The sequence below is a fragment of the Triticum aestivum genome, chromosome 2B (assembly GCF_018294505.1).
Source record: "Triticum aestivum cultivar Chinese Spring chromosome 2B, IWGSC CS RefSeq v2.1, whole genome shotgun sequence".
Lineage (NCBI taxonomy): Eukaryota > Viridiplantae > Streptophyta > Magnoliopsida > Poales > Poaceae > Triticum > Triticum aestivum.
The window spans coordinates 118729877-118738189 of record NC_057798.1 but is presented as its reverse complement, the minus strand read 5'-3'; positions in this window follow the sequence as shown (position 1 = coordinate 118738189).

Sequence of the window (8313 nt, the reverse complement as noted above, 5' to 3'; positions counted from 1 at the left end):
CCCGCCGCGTTGCGCGCACGCTAAAACGGCCTAATTTGCGGCGCGGCGGTAGTTTAGCGCGGCTGTTGGAGATGCTCTAAGGAAGCTACTTATATTTACGTAATAGCCAACATGGAAGAATAGGATTGGTTTTTAGGGGAGGGCGGGGCTCACCTCCTGAAAACGCGAGGGGGGGGGGATGTTTAGATTAGTTTGGCATGTTTCGTAAGTTTACATATCCTCTTCGTAGGTTTAGCATTTTCAATAGTAGAAATATGGAGTACGTATAAAATTTATCTGAAATCAAACCTCATAAAATTTCACCAAATTTATAGGTAAAAATGACAACATTCACGATACAGAATCAATATCATTTGACAAATCATGAAATTAATTTTTATATTTTCTAATTCTGGTATTGTAGATATTGATATTTTTCATATAAATTTGGCCTAACTTTACTAATTTTTTACTTCAAACAAATGTTATATGCGGAGTAAAAAGAAACGAGGAAGTGTCCGCGAATACAAACAATACATGTGAGACTGTGACACAATATATACAACCAAGCAAATGTGGTTAATTTTGTATAATTTATACCAAAATGGCCCTTTCACAAATTTAACATCTGACTCCAAAAACTTATGTGGTAGTCTACCCTACCAGTGTGGCGAAACCAAGCCAGACGAGCTGCCTTTAGCTAGGCTAATCATAGTGTAAGTAACATGGCGGGTTCCAAGACAAATTTGCTTATGTGGCATTGTATTTAATGAGGATAGATGTGTTTAGAGCAGCCGCCGAGCAATTGGTACGCGACTATTTATGTGATAATCCTATCTACAAGAAGAAGGTATTTCGTAGAAGATTCCGGATGAGAAGGCCCCTTTTCGAGCGTGCACTAGGGGAGTGGTCTCCAGAGTTCACACAAAGGAAAGATGCTCTTGACCGTGATGGACTATCTCCATTGCAGAAATGCACATCAGCTATTCGCCAATTGGCATATGGTACTCCGATAGACGCTCTCGATGAGTACCTTAAGAATGTCGAGTCCACTTCAATTAAGTGCTTAAAGTTGTTTGTCGAAGGCGTCATTCATATATTTGGTGATGAGTATATGCAAAAACCCAATATCAATGATGTGCAACGCTTGCTTGATATTGGAGAGAGTCATGGGTTTCCTGGCATGTTAGGAAGCCTCGATTGTATGCACTGGCATTGGGAAAGATGTCCCATGGAGTGGAAGGGACAATTCACCAGCGGGTACAAAGGCACCCCTACACTTCTAGAGGCGGTTGCTTCTCGGGATCTTTGGATATGGCACACATTTTTTGGTGTTGCTGGATACAACAATAACATCAACGTGCTCAATCAATCGACGTTATTCCTTGAGCAACTGAAAGGGCAAGCTCCACGAGTGAACTATAATGTCAACGAGAAGGAATATCAACTTGGTTATTACCTTGTAGATGGAATATACCCCGAGTGGGCAGCATTCATGAAGTCAATACAGATGGCTCAAACAGAAAAACAAAGATTGTTTGCTAAACATCAAGAAGGTGCAAGGATGGACGTGGAACGTGCATTTGGTGTGCTCCAGCCGCGATGCTCTATTTTACAGCGTCCGGCGCATTTATATGACCGGGGCGTGAAGGAAATATGCCCTAGAGGCAATAATAAAGTTGTTATTTATATTTCCTTATATCATGATAAATATTTATTATTCATGCTTGAATTGTATTAACCGAAATCTTGATACATGTGTGAATACATAGACAAAATAAAGTGTCCCTGGTATGCCTCTACTTGACTAGCTCATTAATCAAAAATAGTTATGTTTCTTGACCATAGACATGTGTTGTCATTTGATGAACGGGATAACATCATTAGAGAATGATGTGATGGACAAGACCCATCCGTTAGCTTAGCATAATGATCGATAACTTTTATTGCCATTGCTTTCTTCATGACTTATACATGTTCCTCTCACTATGAGATTATGCAACTCCCGAATACTGGAGGAACACCTTGTGTGCTATCAAACGTCACAACGTAACTGGGTGATTATAAAGATGCCCGACAGGTGTCTCTGAAGGTGTTTGTTGGGTTGGCATAGATCAAGATTAGGATCTATCACTCCGTGTATCGGAGAGCTATCTCTGGGCCCTCTCGATAATGCTCATCAATATAAGCCTTGCAAGCAATGTGACTAATGAGTTAGTTACATGATGAAGCATTACAGAACAAGTAAAGAGACTTGCCGGTAACGAGATTGAATTAGGTATGATGATACCGACGATCGAATTTCGGGCAAGTAACATACCGATGACAAAGGGAACAACGTATGTTGTTGTGCGGTTTTACCGATAAAGATCTTCGTAGAATATGTAGGAGCAAATATGAGCATCCAGGTTCCGCTATTGGTTATTGATCGGAGATGTGTCTCGATCATGTCTACATAGTTCTCGAACCCGTAGGCTCCGCATGCTTAACGTTCGATGACGATTTGCATTATATGCGTTATGTGTTTTTGTTAACCGAATTTTGTTTGGAGTCCCGGATGGGATCACGGACATGACGAGGAGTCTCGAAATGGTCGAGACATAAATAATGATATATTGGACGATGTTATTCGGACACCGGAAGAATTCCGAGAGGTACCGGGTAAAAACATAGTCTTGGAGGGGTTACCGGAATCTCCCAGGGAAGCAATGGGCCATCATGGGCCATAGGGGGGAGAGAGAACATCCCACAAGGGGGTGGCCCCCCCATGGGGAGTCCGAATAGGACTAGGGGGCGCGGCCCCCCTTTCCCTCTCCCTTCCTTCTTCCCCCTTCCACCAAAGGGAATCCTACTAGGACCTGGAGTCATAGTAAGACTCCTCTCCATTAGCGCGCCCTACAGGGGCCGACTGGCCTCTCCCTCTTCTCCTTTATATACGGAGGCAAGGGGGCACCCTAGAACACACAAGATAAATTGTCTTAGCCGTGTGCGGTGCCACCCTCGACAGTTTACTCCTTCGGTCATAGCATCGTAGTGCTTAGGAGAAGCCCTGCGCAGATCACATCATCAACACCATTACCATGCCGTCGTGCTGATGGAACTCTCCCTCGACCCTCTACTGGATCAAGAGTTCGAGGGACGTCATCAAGCTGAATGTGTGCTGAACACGGAGGTGCTGTACATTCGGTACTTGGATCAGTTGGATCGTGAAGACATTCGACTACATCAACCGCGTTAACTAACACTTCCGCTTTCGATCTACAAGGGTACATTGACACACTCTCCCCCTCTTGTTGCTATGCATCTCCTAGATAGATCTTGCATGATCGTAGGATTTTTTTTGAAATTGCATGCTACGTTCCCCAACAGTGGCATCCGAACCAGGTTTATGCGTAGATGATATGCACGAGTAGAACACAAAACGTTGTGGGCGATAATAGTCATACTGCTTACCACCAACGTCTTACTTTGATTTGTCAGTATTGTTGGATGAAGCAGCCCGGACCGAAATTACATGGCCTCATTCATGAGACTGGTTCCACCGACGTGCTTTGCACACAGGTGGCTGGCGGGTGTTGTGGTTTTGATGTGTAGGTAAGAAAGGTTCTTGCTAGAAGCCTGTAGCAACCACGTAAAACTTACAACAACAAAGTAGAGGACGTCTAACTTGTTTTTCCGGGGCTTGATGTGATGTGATATGGTCAAGACATGATGTGATATAAATTGTTGTATGAGATGATCATGTTTTGTAACAGAGTTATGGCAACTGGCAGGAGCCATATGATTGTCTCTTTATTGTATGAAATGCAATTGCCATGTAATTCCTTTACTTTATCACTAAGCGGTAGAGATAGTCGTAGAAGCAATAGTTGGCGAGACGACAACGATGCTACGATGGAGATCAAGGTGTCAAGCCGGTGACAATGGAGATCATGACGGTGCTTTGGAGGTGGTGATCAAAGGCACAAGATGATGATGGCCATATCATGTCACATATTATGATTGCATGTGATGTTTATCTTTTATGCATCTTATTTTGCTTAGTATGGCGGTCGCATTATAAGATGATCCCTCACTAAATTTCAAGGTATAAGTGTTCTCCCTGAGTATGCACTGTTGCTACAGTTTGTCATGCCGAGACACTACGTGATGATCGGGTGTGATAAGCTCTACGTTCACATACAACGAGTGCAAGCCAGTTTTGCATGTACAGAATACTCAGATTAAACTTGACGAGCCTAGCATATGCCGATATGGCCTCAGAACACTGAGACCGAAAGGTCGATCGTGAATCATATAGTAGATATGATCAACATAGAGATATTCACCATTGAAAAATACTCCATCTCACGTGATGCTCGGACATGGTTTAGTTGATATGGATCACGTGATCATTTAGATGACTAGAGGGATGTCTATCTAAGTGGGAGTTCTTTAGTAATATGATTAATTGAACTTTAATCTGTCATGAACTTAGTCCTGATAGTATTTGCAAATTATGTTGTAGATCAATAGCTCGCGTTGTAGCTTACCTATGTTTTTTTATATGTCCCTAGAGAAAACTAAGTTGAAAGATGATAGTAGCAATGATGCGGACTTGGTCCATGATCTAAGGTTTATCCTCATTGCTGCACAGAAGAATTATGTCCTTGATGCACCGCTAGGTGACAGACCTATGGCAGGAGCAGATGCAGACTTTATGAACGTTTGGCTAGCTCAATATGATGACTACTTGATAGTTTACTGCACCATGCTTTACGGCTTAGAACCGGGAGTTCAAAAATGTTTTGAAACACCACAAAGCATATCAGATGTTCCTAGAGATGAAATTGGTATTTCAGACTCATGCCCGTGTCGAGAGGTATGAGACCTCTGACAAGTACTTCGCCTAAAAGGATGGAGGATAATAGCTCAGCTAGTGAGCATGTGCTCAGAATGTCTGGGTACTACAATCTCTTGAATCAAGTGGGAGTTAATCTTCCAGATAAGATAGTGATTGACAGAGTTCTCTAGTCACCATCACCAAGTTGCTAGAACTTCGTGATGAACTATAATATGCAGGGGATGACAAAAGCGATTCCCGAGCTCTTCGTGATGCAGAAATCAATGAAGGTAGAAATCAAGAAAAAAGCATCAAGTGTTGATGATTAAACAAGATCACTAGTTTCAAGAAAAGGGCAAAGGGAAAGAAAGGGAACTTCAAGAAGAATGGCAAGCAAGTTGTCACTCCCGTGAAGAATCCCAAAGCTGGACCTAAGCCTGAAACTAAGTACTTCTACTGCAAAGGAAATCGTCAATGGAAGCGGAGTTACCCCAAATATTTGGTGGATAAGAAGGATGGCAAAGTGAACAAAGGTATATTTGATATACATGTTATTGATGTGTACCTTACTAGTGCTTGTAGTAACCCGTGGGTATTTGATACTTGTTTATTTGCTAAGATTAGTAACTCGAAATAGGAGTTGTAGAATAAATAGAGACTAGTTGAGGGTGATGTGATGATATATGTTGGAAGTGGTTCCAACATTGATATGATCATCATCGCACAACCCCTATACTTTTGGGATTAGAGTTGAACCTAAATAAATGTTATTTGGTGTTTGCGTTAAAGCATGAATATGATTAGATCATGTTTATTACAATACGGTTATTCATTTAAGAAAGAGAATAATTGTTATTCTATTTACATGAATAAAACCTTCTATGGTCATAGACCCAATGTTGATGGTTTATTGAATCACAATCGTAGTGATACACATATTCATAATATTGATGCCAAAAGATGCAAAGTTGATAATGATAGTGCAACATACTTGTGGCACTGCCGTTTAGGTCATATTGGTGTAAAGCGCATGAAGAAACTCCATGCTGATGTGCCTTATGGGCAAGATGACTAAAACTCCGTTCGCCAGAACAATGGAACGAGTTAATGACTTATTGGAAATAATACATACCGATGTATGAGGTCCGATGAGTGTTGAGGCTCGTGGCAGGTATCATTATTTTCCGACCTTCACAGATGATTTGAGCAGATATGGGTATATCTACTTAATGAAACACAAGTCTGAAACATTTGAAAAATTCAAAGAATTTTAGAGTGAAGTGGAGAATCATTGTAACAAGAAAATAAAGTTTCTATGATCTGATCCTGGAGGTGAATATTTGAGTTGCCTTCATTTAAAAACAATGTGGAATAGTTTCACAGCTCACGCCACCTAGAACACCACAATGTAATGGTGTGTCCAAATATCGTAACCGCACTTTATTAGATATGGTGCGATATATGATGTATCTTACTGATTTACCACTATCATTTTGTGATTATGCATTAGAGACAGCTGCATTCACGTTAAACAGGGGACCGTCAAAATCCATCGAGACGACCCCGTATGAGCTGTGGTTTGGCAACAAACCTAAGCTGTCGTTTCTTAAAGTTTGGGGCTGCGATGCTTATGTGAAAAAGCTTCAACCTGATAAGCTCGAGCCCAAATCAGAGAAATGTATATTCATAGGATACCCACAAGAAACTGTTGGGTACACCTTCTATCACAGATCCGAAGGCAAGATATTAGTTGCTTAGAATGGATCGAGAAGGAGTTTCTCTCTAAAGAAGTGAGTGGGAGGAAAGTAGAACTTGATGAGGTAATTGTACCTTCTCCCGAATTGGAAAGTAGTTCATCAAGGAAATCAGTTCCAGTGATTTCTACACCAATTAGTGAAGAAGCTAATGATGATGATCATGAAACTTTAGATCAAGTTACTACAGAACCTCGCAGGTCATCCAGAGTACGGTCCGCACTAGAGTGGTACGGTAATCCTATTCTAGTAGTCATGTTACTAGACCATGATGAACCTACGAACTATGAGGAAGCAATGATGAGCCCAGATTCTGCGAAATGGCTAAAGGCCATGAAATCTGAGGTGGGATCAATGTATGAGAACAAAGTTTGGACTTTGGTGGACTTGCCCGATGATCGGCAAGCCATAAAAAATAAATGGATCTTCAAGAGGAAGAAGGACGCTGATAGTGGTGTTACTATCTACAAAGCTCGACTTGTCGCAAAAGGTTTTCGACAAGTTCAAGGTGTTGACTACAATGAGATTTTCTCAACTGTAGTGATGCTTAAATCCATCCGAATCATGTTAGCAATTGCCATATTTTATGAAATCTGGCAAATAGATGTCAAAACTGCATTCCCTAAATGGATATTTCTTAAATAAGAGTTGTATATGATGCAACCAGAAGGTTTTGTCGCTCCTAAAGGTACTAACAAGGTGTGCAATGTAACGCCCGAATAATTAAGCTACAGTAATCCCCCGCTGATGGTGCCATGTCATTACATTACTGTTGCTAATCCTCACTTGACCCAAATCGTAATTCAAGTTCAAATTCAAATTAAAGTCCAAAATTCAAATTTCTCAAACATGCAAACTAAAATGTTCATTAAATAGAAGATAATTCATAACTAATTATCTTTAGAAAAACAACATCACCTGAATTAATTATGTGACTCAAACAACATGAACAACATCAAAACAGAAATTTAAAGTGCCAAATCATTTATTAAAAATTCAAATGAAATCATTTTGGCTCCAACGGACGGGAAAGGCACTGATCACGGACGGGAAAGTCTTTTGCCGCCAGCCAGCGGACGGCAAACCGTCCGGCTGAACACATGCCAGCAAAGGCCTTCTTTGTCGTCCGCTTCGTAGAAACGAACGACAAAGGATTGTGCCGTCAGCCATCCGAGGCCAGCAGACGGCAACGACGATGGACGAAAGCGGTGTGAGGTGAGAGCCGTTAGCGGGCTAATGGCGTTCTTTGCAGTCCACCAGCGGACGGCAAAGTGCTAAAACATGCCTGTCCCAGGAATCACAGGTAGCTGCCACGTGGCATGTTTGCCGTCGGCTAGCTGACAACAAAGAACTTTGCCGTCAGCTAGCTGACGTCAAAGAGACTGTACAACCTTGTTTTTAATTTAATTCATTCAATTTGACACTGATTCATAGATATACACAGATATACATATATACACAACAAGCATATCCAACACACAAATTTCATCATATATACTTACATAACCAACACATATATAGTTCCATCCTTACATATTACAAAAGTTTCATATCCATATAACAAGTTCCAACCATCCAAGTTCATTGATACAAAATAAAAGCACAAATGGAAAAGAAGCACTCCATCCATGCAAGCTTCCGTGAATTAAATCAAATCTGCAAAATTATAAACAAGATGTTAGAAGAAGAAGAAGAAAATGAAGAAGAAGAAGAAGACTATAAGAAGTAAGCATACTTAAGTAAAAAGGATCTAAAAAG